This window comes from Ailuropoda melanoleuca, chromosome 11, assembly GCF_002007445.2.
Source record: "Ailuropoda melanoleuca isolate Jingjing chromosome 11, ASM200744v2, whole genome shotgun sequence".
Classification (NCBI taxonomy): Eukaryota; Metazoa; Chordata; class Mammalia; order Carnivora; family Ursidae; genus Ailuropoda; species Ailuropoda melanoleuca.
Genome location: NC_048228.1, coordinates 41,306,911 through 41,321,533, shown reverse-complemented (window position 1 = coordinate 41,321,533; position 14,623 = coordinate 41,306,911).

Below are 14,623 nucleotides of genomic sequence, written 5' to 3'. Positions count from 1 at the left end.
GCAAACATCTGGTACAAACTCCCAGCTTTTTGATCTGACAGTTTCTAGCTACTATGCCTGGAACATCTGAAGTGCTCAATAAATATTAGCTATTGTGTTGATTATTATTATTAATAACATCTGCTGCATCTAACCCAGAAAAATAACAATGTCAGTATCAAAAAGAAATTCTTTGCTCCAGCTTCCGATTTCCTGATTTGTTTTTCAAAACCTTTTGTTGTAGCTTAGAAAATTTCTTTCAAATACTAAAAGAACCATGAGGGGTGAAATATATATATATTTATATATATATATTTATGAAATATATATATTTATATATATATATTTATGAAAATATATATATATATACTTGTCATGTGATTTCATGATGAAAGACCACCATTAGGAAATAACCCTCCTCTTATCTTGAAGGAAGTTATGTCAGCTATGTCCACGACTCGTGTGAAGCAGTTTCAGTATTATTAAACTGCCGTGCCAGCATCCTGATGGTCATCCGCCTGGCAAGACCTGAGCTTGGAGACAACAGAGCTTCCGGGGAAGCAGGCAGTGCAGGGAGTGCGGCCCAGTAAATGTTTGTATGTTGGGTTCACGTTGTGCTTATCTTACCTGTTCTACATATGTGGTGGAAAGCAGGAGACTAAATTCCAACAGTAAATAGTCATCTGGTGAGCAATCTCTGAAACAATGAGAGAGGAAGTCTGCTTCTGGAACTTGGAAGGAGTTGCTTTGACAGAAAGTTAATTCGGGGTAAGAAAAAAAATGACACCTGCAATTTCAGCCCATGAAGGTGACGACACCTACGTTCCAATGCTGTGAAAGCTGCGAGGTGCAAAACAAGTCCATAGAGTGGAGATGGATAATTCAAAGAGAAGGAGAGGGATTGAAACTGAAAGGAGACATGAATGGAAGTAAAAGCCTACTAGAAAATTCGAAAATAGAGCCTGAGACTCCTGGTACGTTGGCAACATTGCCTTCCCTAGAGATTAATTAAGGCTACTATATTACACCCATAATTCCAAATAAAGTAAGCCAAGATTGCTAGGTTCTTCTCATAGGTTATATCAGTTCTGAGGTACAATGAAAACATCTCTAAACTTTCCTATCAATGCCCCTATTGTCTTACTCCTTCTCCGTTGCCTCCCAAATGAAGCGAAAGAAAATTATAGTTGAATTTCACCTTGAGGTCCCTGATGGTGGATTGATGGCTCAGTGAAGTCAGAATAGTTTCAGCAACCCCTCTGCCATCTTCCCCCAAATACAGAAGGAGAAGGGCCATGTCTCTGGCCCAAGACCATCTGTAAGACTAAAGGGCCAAACCTTTTCATTGTATGTATCTATCCAGTTTTCTCTCTGTCATGGTATAACAATTGTGATAGGGTTAACGGTGTATTATTTAGCCATTGGTTGCAAGATCCAGACTCAAGACAACTGAAATCCTAGACTCGGAGCTGCTGCAGTAACTGGATACAATTTTGAGAAATAAGTGAGTGGGTTTTATAATATGGAAAGAAGAGTATGAGTGAATGTGAGTAGCCAAAAGAGAACTGGAGACATCTAGCTCATGTTGATTGCGGCCCAGCATTCCCCTTCCTCCTCCTGTCATGGGCTGCATTTCTTTTGGGGAAATACCCCACCTCAGGATTCTCAGCCATGCAGTTTGATCCAACCTTCTGTTTCAGCCACGTGTCCTGAGCAGCTTAAACCAATAGGCTAAATCAAGGTTTCTCAGCCTTGACAACACCGACCTTTGTGGCAGGAAGTCTCTTTGTTGTGGGGGGTGTCCTGCGTATTGTAGGATATGTAGCAGCATCCCTGGACTTTACCCATTAGATGCCTTTATGACACCCTATAGTTAAGACAGCCAAAGGCGTTTACAGACATCGCCAAATGTCCTGAGCAGGGAGCGACGCAAAAATCACCCTTCATAGAAAACCACTGAGCTAAACTCATCCCTTGCCAAAGGACCCATTTGCCCCATACCAGCCATATTCTCCAATATTCACTTTCTCAACAGGCCATACAGACTGCCAGGACAAAGGTGGACCAAGCATAGTCTTCTGGAAAAGGTTAGACTTTGAATTCACATGGATCTAGAATTCCATCTCAGTTCTGCCTCTTTTAAAGTTGTGTCACCATAGGGAGGATACAAATCCTTCACCTAACCCCCGATTCCTTCAAAACTAAAAGAGGAATCTGAAAATGGACAAGGTTAAACATGTACCTGGCATACAACCCAGCCATTCCGCTCCTTGAGGTATTCATTCAAAATAAATGAAAGAACGTGCCCATACAACGCTCACATCAGCTTTATTTGTAAGCATTCAGAACTAGAAACTGACTGACAAGTTTATGGATAAACGAAGTGTAGGATAGCTATCCAATAGAATACCACTCAGCAATGAAAAGGAGCACATACACAACAGTGCGGATGAATCTCAAATAATTACGTTAACGAAAGAAGCCGGACCCAAAAAAAAGTACATATTGTATGCTTCTATTTATATAAAATCTCAAAAACACAAATTAATCTATAGTGCCAGAGCGCAGCTAGATCAGTGGTTACTTGGGGTGGGGGTGGGGCGCAGATGAGAGAAGAGCAGTGAAAAGGGATGGATTACAAGGGGCACAAGAACACTCTTGAGGGGATGAATATGTTCATTATCTTGATCATGATGATGGTCCCACAGGTGTCAAAACTCATTACATTATACTTCAAACATGTGCAGTGTATAGTATATCCAATCATACCCAATAAAGCTGAAAAAAAAATGTGTGTCAAAGCATATACGGGAAGGGGCTCCTGGCTGGCTCATTCAGAAGAGCATGCAACTCTTGATCTCTGGATTGTGAGTTCAAGCCCCATGCTGGGTATAGAGATTTTTTTTTTTTAAGATGTTATTTATTTGAGAGAGAGAAAGAGACAACGCACTGAGTGGAGGAGAGGGGCAGAGGGAGAGGGAAAAGCGGCTCCCATTGAACAGGAAGCCCAACACAGGGCTCCATCCCAGGACCCTGGGATCATGAACTGAGCCTAAGGTAGATGCTTAACTGACTGAGTCACCCAGGCGCCCCTAGAGATTACTTTAAAAAAAAAAAAAAGTATATATAGGGAGGAAAGAGCAGAAATCAAATCCTCTGATCACTGTATTCAAAAGTGGCAACTTTTCAACCATTGTTAAGGTAATACATTCATTCATTAAACAAATATTGATAGAATGGCTACTATGGGTAGATACTATTGTAGACAATAGAGACGCGGAGAAATAACAAACAAGTAAGCAGATAAATAAATGCAGATCATGACATGAGTGCTGTAAAGGAATTAAAAGAGGGTGCTGTCACAGAAAGTGATTGAGTAAAAGAAAAGTCCAATTTATCAGGGGTGGGGGTTGTGGGGGGCAGTCACAGGAAGTCTCCCTCCGGAGATGTCATTTGAGTGGAGCCCTAAATAGTTAGGAAACATCTCTGTGGCAATCCGAGGGAAGACAACCTTGGGGAAAATAAACAGCAAGTGCAAATGTTCCAAGGAAGAAAGAAGTTTGATATGTCAGATAACTGGATTAGGTTCATGTGTTTGTACCCAGTAGGACTGAAAGATGAGTGGGAGGAACAAGGTCCAAAAGGAAAGCAAGTATCAGATAACATCGGGCCTTCTAGGCCCCGGGAAAGGGTGTTACTCAGGGGAGTGAGGTGATCTTTTGGCAAGGATATGAATGCCATTTTTTTAAGTTTATTTGTTTCAGTAATCTCTGCTTCCAAGGTGCGGCTCCCAAGTCATGATCCTGAGATCAAGAGCGCGTGTTCTTCCGACTGAGTCAGCCAGGGGCCCCTGCGTGAGAACCATTTTTAAAAGATCGCTATGGCTGCTAAGAGTAGACTAAAGAAAGGCAAAGATGGAAGCAAAGAAGTCAGTTAGGGGACTTTTTCTGTGTTGCAAACAAGTGATGGTGGAGGCGTGGATAAGGGTGACAGAGGTAGAGAAAGAATGCATACATTTGGGATATTTTCTGAAGGTAGACCCAATAAGAGTTGCTGATGGACTGGACTGGGAGGGAAGAGGACATGAGGGACACAGAGGAATCACAGATGACCCCTAGGTTTTGGGTCCTACATAACGGACCGGAAACAGCACTACTTACTGGAATGAAAAAGAAGATAACTATTCTTAAGATCATGATGAAAAGAGGCTAAAGAAACCAAGTGACAGTAAGACCCCAATAATTTGTCTGAGATGACACAGCTATTAAGTGGTGGAACTGGTATTCAGTCCCAGGTGGGCCATGCCCTACACCTGATGCTCTAAATCTGTTCTATACCAGATATAAACTGTACCTAAAGGCAGTGAACAAAGGCAGAGTTCTTTTCCCCCTTTATGCTTGCTGCCCTGTCAGCCGTTGGCGAAGGTTCCGCCGCATCAAGATCCTGGCCCAGCCCTGTCCCCACTTTCCCCCTCTGATGTTAGAACTCTGCTCTGCTCTGTTATTGTCCTTCCTTCCCTGCACAGTTGTTGTGAGGACTACAGGATATAAATAGAGCACCTGAAAGAGTTTCTACATCTAAGTTTTTATTATATGGGTTTTTTTCTTTTCTCTTTTCCCTTCTCTCTCCCCCTCTTCTGACACTTGATAAAATGTTTTCATTGAGGACATTTTTATCAACTGAAAAAAAAATGAAGACTCTTTCCAAAAATTTCAGTTATTTACTATTAAATTTCTATACCATAATATTTTTCATTAAAAATAAAATACAGCGTGCAATTCTCCTAGGGTTTTGATATCTAAGCCATTTTCCCCTGAAGGTCTGCGCCTTCTACACCTCCAACCGAAGTTTCAGAATGTTCACTACCACTCTTCGTTCATTCTGAGCACTCCTCCTGGATGAGCTCAAAGACACCCATGGTTTCACCTTTCTTCTTTACACCCTCTCCTTCCTGAGCAGCACACCTGTAAAGCCCACTGCTACTAGAGAGCTCCACTCGTGTCCACCAAGAACTTTGAACACCAACATACCTAAAATTAACATATCTCCCACACACCCAAGACATTTCTTCCTTTCCCAAACCCACAATCTGGAATTCATCTTAAATTCCTCCCTTTCATTCATCCACATCCCCTCACTCAACCATATCCAATCAATGATACTATCTTGTGGTTTCTGCTTCTTCCAAGACCCCTGAGTCAGACCTGTACTAGTCATGCCGTCTTTATTTCCTTAAGTTATGCGCGGTCACACCTGGATTACCAAGACAGCTCTTCACATGAAAGATAGAAATAAAAATTAACAGAGGGGCACCTGGGTGGCACAGCGGTTAAGCATCTGCCTTCGGCTCAGGGCATGATCCCGGCATTATGGGATCGAGCCCCACATCGCTCCTCCGCTAGGAGCCTGCTTCTTCCTCTCCCACTCCCCCTGCTTGTGTTCCCTCTCTTGCTGGTTGTCTCTATCTCTGTTGAATAAATAAATAAAATCTTAAAAAAAAAATTAACAGAAAAACAGTGTTGAGGAAACATATACATTGCAGGGAGAAGAATCTATTTCATGTCCTCAGAGAGCTAAGGGAAGATAGGGAATCATGAATAAGCAGGTTACTTTTTAAAAAGGGGAGGAAACAGGTTACTTTTTAAAAAGCCATCAGAGGGGCGCCTGGGTGGCACAGCGGTTAAGCGTCTGCCTTCGGCTCAGGGCGTGATCCCGGCGTTATGGGATCGAGCCCCACATCAGGCTCTTTCACTATGAGCCTGCTTCTTCCTCTCCCACTCCCCCTGCTTGTGTTCCCTCTCTCGCTGGCTGTTTCTATCTCTGTCAAATAAATAAATAAAATCTTTAAAAAAAAAAAAAANAAAATAAATAAATAAATAAATAAATAAATAAATAAATAAATAAATAAAAAGCCATCAGAGGAAAAAAATAGGATAGAAGAACTTAAAAACTTATAATGATTAAGGATAAAACTGGGGGTGCCTGGGTGGCACAGCGGTTAAGCGTCTGCCTTCGGCTCAGGGCGTGATCCCGGCGTTATGGGATCGAGCCCCACATCAGGCTCCTCCACTATGAGCCTGCTTCTTCCTCTCCCACTCCCCCTGCTGTGTTCCCTCTCTCGCTGGCTGTCTCTATCTCTGTCAAATAAATAAATAAAATCTTTAAAAAAAAAAAAAAACTGAGAGCTTCTTCCAGAAACTGGTACAAAAGACAAAAGGAGGGAAAACAGGAGAGAAAAGATAAAAAACTAGGCCAGTACAGGAGATGTAGCTTATGAATAACAGTACTTCTAGAATGTACAGAGAAAATGAAAAGGTGGAACTATCTACCAAAACTTTTAATATAATTTCCCAGAACTGAAGGAAATGAATGTCCAGATTGCAAGGGCCTGTGTAGTACCAAAGCGCGATGGGTAATGGTAAGAGGAGCTAAAGCTATCTGTCTTAGTGCTTATCCTGTGACACACACTGTTCTAGGTGCTTTACATATTTAACTCATTTACTTGTCACAACTATCACTACCCACTTTTTAATTTTTTTTTAGAGAGAGAGAGCACATGAGTTGGGGGAGGGTCAGAGAGAGACACAGAATCTTAAGGAGGCTCCACCGCCAGCACAGAGCCCAATGTGGCACTTGATCTCACAACCCTGAGATCACGACCTGAGCCGAAATCAAGAGTCAGGCATTTAACCAACTGAGCCACCCAGGCATCCCTAGCACTACCCACTTTTTACAGGGGAGGAAACTAAAGCACAGGAAAGTTAAATAACTTGTCCAAGATGACACGGTTCTAAGTAAGTGCTGGAACAGGCATTCAATCCCGGTGGCTCGTGCTCTGCGCCCAGTGCTCTCATCACCGTGCTACACTGGGTTAGCAGGCTTCCACCATGATTCCTATCAGAACAGCGGCATCTAGAAGATGCCATAACTTCTGGAGAGAAAAAAGCAGGTCTCAAGGAAAGCACCCAAAGTAAAAATGGCTTCAGATGCTCACCAACAATATTAAAAACTAAAAAGAAATACACAAATCCTTCCCAATTTTAAAGGAACATTATTTACAACCCACAATTCTACACTCAGCCAATCTATCAATGAAATCTGAGCATAAAATACAGATTTTGGACAATAAGACCTCAAAAAATTTTCCTCCCAAGCACCCTTTCTCAGGTAACTACTAGAGGACATGCTCCACTGTAATAAATAAATAAATAAATAAAATTAAAAAAATTAAAAAAAAACAAGAAAGAGGATGGTCAGATACAGAAAAAAACAGGAGCACCTACATCAAAGCGTGTGAAGTGAATCCCCGTGATGATAATGTAGAAATCATAGACAGCCACTTAAGAGTGTGGAAATAAACAGTTCAGGGTAAAGCAGGACAGAACTTCTCAGGAAGACAAAATGATAGAATAAATAGGATTGTTTCAAGAAGACTGACAACCGGCAAAGAGCTTGGGGTTGGTTTAGTGATAAATACATCACAAATCAAGGAAATACTAACTCTAATTACCAAATACTGCATGCACACACACACAATGGCAGGAAAGGAAAAGTAATACTAGTCTACTGCATAGCTCAGCTGTGACGTATTTACACATAATAATGTTAACATAATAGTGTCATAATAACGTTAACATTGAATATTGATCTACCAAAATTATAATATAACCTATATTTACAGGTAGATAGAAAATGGTATGTATGTGTGTTGAGGATGGAGGAAAGAAAGGAAAAAAAAATGCTATCTTCTGAACTGGGAAGTCTAGACCTAAAAAAGAAAAATCCAAGAAGTTGCAACATCAAAGCATTATTTAGAGACATGAAGGTAAATAATAAAACAAGTGAAAGAGATAAAATTAGTTGCCTACATAGAACTGGAAATGAGTGGTGAGGATCCACAGAGCTACCAGTTTTTTGTTTTTGTTTTTTTAAGATCGTATTTATTTATTTGAGAGAGAGAGCATGAGCCAAAGGGAGGAGCAGAGGCAGAGGGAGAAGCAGACTGCCCACTGAGCAGGGAGCCCATGCAGGGGCTCCATCCCAGGACCCTGAGATCATGACCTGAGCCAAAGACACTTAGCTGACTGAGCTACCCAGGTGCCCCAGAGCTACTGTTTTTAAAAACAAATCTTTGCTTTACTCTTTAAAATACATTCATAACTGATAATACTTTTAAGTTTTTATTTTAATTCCAGTTAGTTAACATACAGTGTTATATTACTTTCAGGTGTACCATATAGTGATTCAACAATTCCATACAGCACCTGGCACTGATCACAAGTGCACTCCTTAATCCCATCACCTATTTAATCCATGCCCTCATCCCACCTCCCTTCTGGTAACCATCAGTTTGTTCTCTATAGTTAAGACTCTGCTTCTTGATTTGTCTCCCCCTTTTTTTCCCTTTGCTCATTTGTTTTGTTTTTTAAATCCCACATCCGAATGAAAACATGGTATTTGTCTTTCTCTAACTGACTTCTTTCACTTAGCATTATACTCTCTAGCTCCATCCATGTCATTGTGAATGACAAGATTTAATTCTTTTTTATGACTGAAAAATATTCCATAATATATATACCACATCTTCTTTATCCATTCATCAGTCGATGGACACTTGGGCTGTTTCCACAGCTTGGTTATATAAATAATGCTGCTTTAAGCACAGAGGTAAATGCACCCATAACTGATAATTTCTTAAGAGAAACAGACTGAGTTCCATTGAAATTAAGAAGTTTTCTCAAGGAGAGACGACTGGGTGGCTCAGTTGGTTAAGCATCTGCCTTCCGCTCAGGTCATGATCCCTGGGATCAAGCACAGCATCAGGCTCCTTGCTCAGCGGGGAGCCTGTTGCTCCCTCTCCCTCTGCCCCACCTCCCACTTGTCCACACTCTATCTCCCTCTTTCAAATACATAAATAAAAAATCTTTTAAAAAAAATAGTAAGTTTCCTCAAGGATACCCAGTGAATCAGGGAAAGAAGGGAAGGAGAATAGAACCCAAATCTATTAACTAAAACCTACAGTTTTCTTCCTACTATTGTCTTAAATAAATCTGATTTTCTTTTTCAATTTATTTATTTATTTATTTGTGAGAGAGAGAGACAGAGCATGAGCAGGGGGGAGGGGGCAGAAGGATAAATAAAAGGAAAAGCAGACTCCCCACTGAGCAGGAAGCCCCGATGTGGGGCTCGGTCCCAGGACCCTGGGATCATGACCTGAGCCGAAGACAGACACTTAACCGACTGAGCCACCCCGGTGCCCCTAAATAAATCTGATTTTTAAGAAATTAAAACTTACTAATAGCAACAATGTTAGATACATTGTGCAGTAGATTCATGGTCTTTAGATTGAAAAATATTTCTAGTTTTCAAAAAAACTATTGGAGGTGTTATCTCCAGCCCAGATGAATTAGTGACAGTGGCCCGAAAAGGGAAAGGGCAAGCTACTCAGTGGGATGTGAATGACAAAAACAAACACATAACTAATCCCATTATCATCCAAAACATATGTGCGTACAGCTGGATATGATTAATTTTGAAAAGAAAACAGTGAATTGGTTTTGATTTCTAAAGAAATAGAAACACACTGAATTTTTGCTAAAGTTGTGTAATTATAAAATGGCATTTTCCACATTTTAAGCAGTTACCAGCTGTCATATTTATGATAGTAACATTGGTGGGGAAGAAACCTAGTCAAATGGAAGAAAGAACAACTGGAGAGGACAAATGTGTAAAAAAGGTAGAGATAAGTGGTACAACTGGGTAACACAGAGAAAATCCCAGATACTCAACCAAGAAGCTTTGGGAGTGGCTCTGGTTGGCAGATAAGCGACTTGCACAAAGCACATTTGAATTTTATAAAGCCAATCTGAACTAGAAATATGGAAGTCTCACCTCCTCAAAGTTACCCAACCAAGACTACATACAGAACCCCTGTGCTCCTGACAGCTGTTTCCATGCTGCAGGATCACTAAATCAAATGGGTCACTGACATGATAATTCCTAAGAGCAAATGTCCTCTGGGTGAGCCACCGTATCACAAGTAGAAGAAAGAATCTGAGGATAATTCAGACAATAGCTTCTAAATATTTTGAAACGACAACCACCAGATACAACTCCCCAGTGAAAAGCTGAACTGTGGGCCCACAGGGGTGAATTATGCCCCGCTAGGTATGCCTTGATCAATCCATCCCTTACAAAATTGGAAATGTTCACATTCATAAAATTTGCATTTCTGTAATTACGGATGAACTGATATCATATCTAGAATTTACTTCAAAATAATCTGGTGGGAGACACCTGGGTGGCTCAGTTGGTTGGGTGTCTGACATCAGCTCAGGTCATGATCTTGGGGTCCTGGGATTGAGCCCCTCATCAGGCTCTATGCTCAGCAGTAAGTCTGCTTCTCCCTCTCCCTCCGCCCCCTCCCTCTCCCTGCTCATGTTCTTTCACTCTCTCAAATAAATAAATAAATAATCTTTAAAAATATCTAACTTACTAAAAACCATAATAAAATACAATAAAAAATAATCTGGTGGTGGGGACTTGGGAGGGTGGGGGTGGAAAGTGAGTGAGCGTAAGTGAAATAAAATTGACCATGAGCTTATAAGGGCTGTTCGGTGATGGAGACATGGAAGTTCATTTTCTTTTCTTACTACTTTTGTTACATTTGAAATTTTGGCAAAAACACAATAACCAGTTGTGTTCTTTTTCCTCTTTATTTCCATCTTCTCTTACAAAATTGGAAAATTTATCCTCTGGGAAATTTTGAATTGGAAGATTTTTCCCCTGATACCCTCTACGATGGCATCAATAGGCGAGAGCTAATGAAGAAAATTGAAGAGAGTCTAAAAGATTTTGTGGGGTACCATCAAGAAGACTAATATGGGGGTCCTGGTGGCTCAGTCAGTTAAGTGTCTGCCTTCAGCTCAGGTCATGATCCCTGGGTCCTGGGGTCAAGTCCCCCATGGGGCTCCTTCCTCAGTGGGGAGACTGCTTCTCCCTCTGCCTGCTGCTCCCCCTGCTTGTGCTCTCTCTCTCTCTCTGTCAAATAAATAAATAGAATCTTAAAAAAAAGAAGAAGAAGACCAATATAACATTATGGAAGTCCCAGAAGAGAAAAAGGAGCAGAGAGCCTATTCGAAGAAACAATGGCCAAAACTTCCCAAATTTGAAGAAGAAAATGGATATTCAACTTCAAGAAGCTCAGCAAACTCCAACTAGAATAAAACAAAGAGATTCACACTGAGACACTTTATAATCAAATTGTCAAAAATCACAAAAGAATCTTGAAAGCAGTGAGAGAAAAGCAACTCAATGTGTACAAGGATGCTCTTATTGGATGATCCGCAGATTTTTAGCAGAAACCTTGCAGGAAGGAAGGGAATGGGTAATATATTCAGTTTTGAAAGGGAAAAAACTGCCAACCACGAATACCATATCTGGCAAAAGTGACCTTCAAAAATTAAGGAGAAATTAAGACTTCCTCAAATAAACAAAAACTGAGGCAAACTGAAAGCATAGATGTCACCAGTAAAGGTAAATATATAAACACAGAGTACTGTGATACTGTAATGGTGGTGTACTTTTAATTCTGGGATAGGATTTAAGAGACAAAATGTAAGAGGTAACTATACATTTACATTAACGGAGATACAATATAAAAATATGTAACTTGTGACATTGAAAACAACGGGAAGGGGGCAGAAATGTAAAGGAGCAAAATTTTAGTATGCAAATAAAATTTTTATCAGTTTTAAATAGAGTTTTATAACTTCAGTAACTTTTTTAAAGATTAATTTATTTTAGAAAGAGAGAGAGAGCAGGGGAGGGGCAGAGGGAGAGGGAGAATTTCAAGCAGACTCCTCATGGAACACAGAGCCTGAAGTGGAATTCGATCCCAAGACCCTAAGATCAGGACCTGAGCTGAAATCAAGAGTCGCTCGCTTAACCGGCTGAGCCACCTAGGCGCCCCAATTTTAAGAATTTTAGTTCAGTCTTAGCTCTGTTGTGAACTGTTTGAGCCCATATTCAATCAGATCACCGTTGCCTCTCCATAAAAATTATCCTACCACAAAAAGTAAGGATATAATTATGAAGTACTTCATGTTATGGACCTTTGACCATATGTAAATTTTCAATCAATAATCAATAAATGTACGCTGAGTACCTACATGAATTAGGCATTAGTATAGGCACTAGAGAACTAACATAAGAACCATTCCTCTCTCTCGCTTGCTCACTTTCTCTCTCTCAAATAAATAAAATCTTTAAAAAAAAGAAATGATTCCTGTTCTCATGTCATTCAGGGAAGAGATATAAACGCATTATTCAAATTTATTTTGTGATATAGTTTTATTTTTTTATATTTATTTATTTATTTTTGATATAGTTTTTTTAATTTTTTTTAAATTTATTTATTCTACAGAGATAGAGACAGCCAGCGAGAGAGGGAACACAAGCAGGGGGAGTGGGAGAGGAAGAAGCAGGCTCATAGCGGAAGAGCCTGACGTGGGGCTCGATCCCATAAGGCCGGGATCACGCCCTGAGCCGAAGGCAGACGCCCAACCGCTGTGCCACCCAGGCGCCCCTATTTTTGATATAGTTTTAGTCAAAATATGTAGTTTTAAACAGGTTCAGAAATATCTGCCTAAAGACATAATGTAGTTAGAAGAATATTAAAGCAGGCATTTTTCTCTCTAGAGAATGAGGGGAAACTAAAGTTTTCTCAGATCCCAACTTTTCTCAAGAAATATTAAAATGTTTTATTCCAGGGGCGCCCGAGTGGCTCAGTCCGTTAAGTGCCTGCCTGCGGCTCAGGTCAGGATCCTGGGGTCCTGGAATTGAGCCCCACATGGGGCAGGCTCCCTGCTCAGCGGGAGGTCCGCTTCTCCCTCTGCCCCTCCCCCCATTCATGCTTGTGCATGTGCATGCTCTCTCTCAAATAAATTCTTTTAAAAAAAAGGGAGTTCAAAAAAATAAAAAATAAAAAGCTTTATTCTGGAAATCTTTTAGCAAGCAGATATATATTTCATTCATTTTCACAACTCTGAAAAAGTACAGAAGCATATAACTCATCCCCCCAGTTAATGTGACTTACTAGGGTGGTAAGGCTCTGAAGGGAGGAGTAAGATACTTAAGGTTCCCTGATGGCTCCTGAGAGCAGACCATAAACTGGTATCTATGTTTCTGGATTGCACAGGGAAGACATTAAGATGCGGCTTTTTGCACACAAATTTTCCAGGCTTCTTTTAAGAAAAAGACATAAACGACAAACTGATTATCAGAGATCATTGGCCAGTGGCCAATGGTACAGTGGCCAGATTTTGAACTAAAAAATCATGTCATGTATGGCCTGGCAAGTATATATTCATTGACAAGAACAAAAGCCAATTCTTGAAAATTCAAGACTTTTGGCCTCCACAAAGGTCAACAGAGTCAGGCCAATATAATCCATCCTTGCTCCAGAGATTATAGCAGTAAAAAGGCAGTGATGCTCACAGTAATTACCAGAATAACTATTAGAGTAGTTCTCACTGTGGGCCAGTTTCCATTTAATCCTCAAGACAGCTCTGTGTAGTAGGTACCAGTATCATCCCTGTTTTACATGTAAGAAAACTGAAACTCAGAGACATAACGCAACTCTCCCCAGGTCACACCACTATAAGTAGCCAAGCCGACAGCTTTAGAAGGCAGCCAGGTGTAAAGTACGAACTCTTTTTTTTTTTTTTTAAAGATTTTATTTATTTATTCGACAGAGATAGAGACAGCCAGCGAGAGAGGGAACACAAGCAGGGGTAGTGGGAGAGGAAGAAGCAGGCTCATAGCAGAAGAGCCTGATGTGGGGCTCGATCCCATAACGCCGGGATCATGCCCTGAGCCGAAGGCAGGCGCTTAACCGCTGTGCCACCCAGGCGCCCCTNTAAAGTACGAACTCTTAACCGCTAGGCCACGAGGCCTTCCAGAACGAGGCTAAGATAACAGAAGATGCTAAACACCTACTGATTCATCTAATAAACATGAAATTGTGCTTAAATAGAGCCTTCATATCCAAGTGTGTTGTATTGGATTCAAATTCTGGGAAAATTGGCTCATGCTAGTCCAACATTTTCTAGCTAATCAATTCACCATTCTCTGGCCTCTGTAAACAAGCATTTTCCTTAAAATAAGGTCTTTGCATTTTCATGTCACTTTCACACACATACGTGTGTGTTTCACATGCTCCAAGGGCATCCCAGAGAGACATTACAAAATTAAGCAAAAGGGAGTAGATGATTTTTTAGGAAAACAAAAGCAAAGAGTAAGTTCTACTTGCTACTTTAAAGTACTACATGAAAGGGTCGCCAGGGTGACTCAGTCAGATAAGCATCCAACTCTTGATCTCAGCTTGGGTCTTGATCTCAGGGTCGTGAGACTAAATAAATAAATAAATGAATAATAAAACTGCATGAGCATAGTAAATGATGTTTCACTGAACATTGGAAACTGAAGTGTTACTAAAATGAAATTTTTCTTAACCGAACAAAATTTTTCAGTCTACCATGTTTTTTTTTTTTTTAAGATTTTAAAAAAAAAAAAAAAAAAAAAAAAAAAAAAAAAAAAAAAAAAAAAAAAAAAAAAAAAAAAAAAAAAAAAAAAAAAAAAAAAA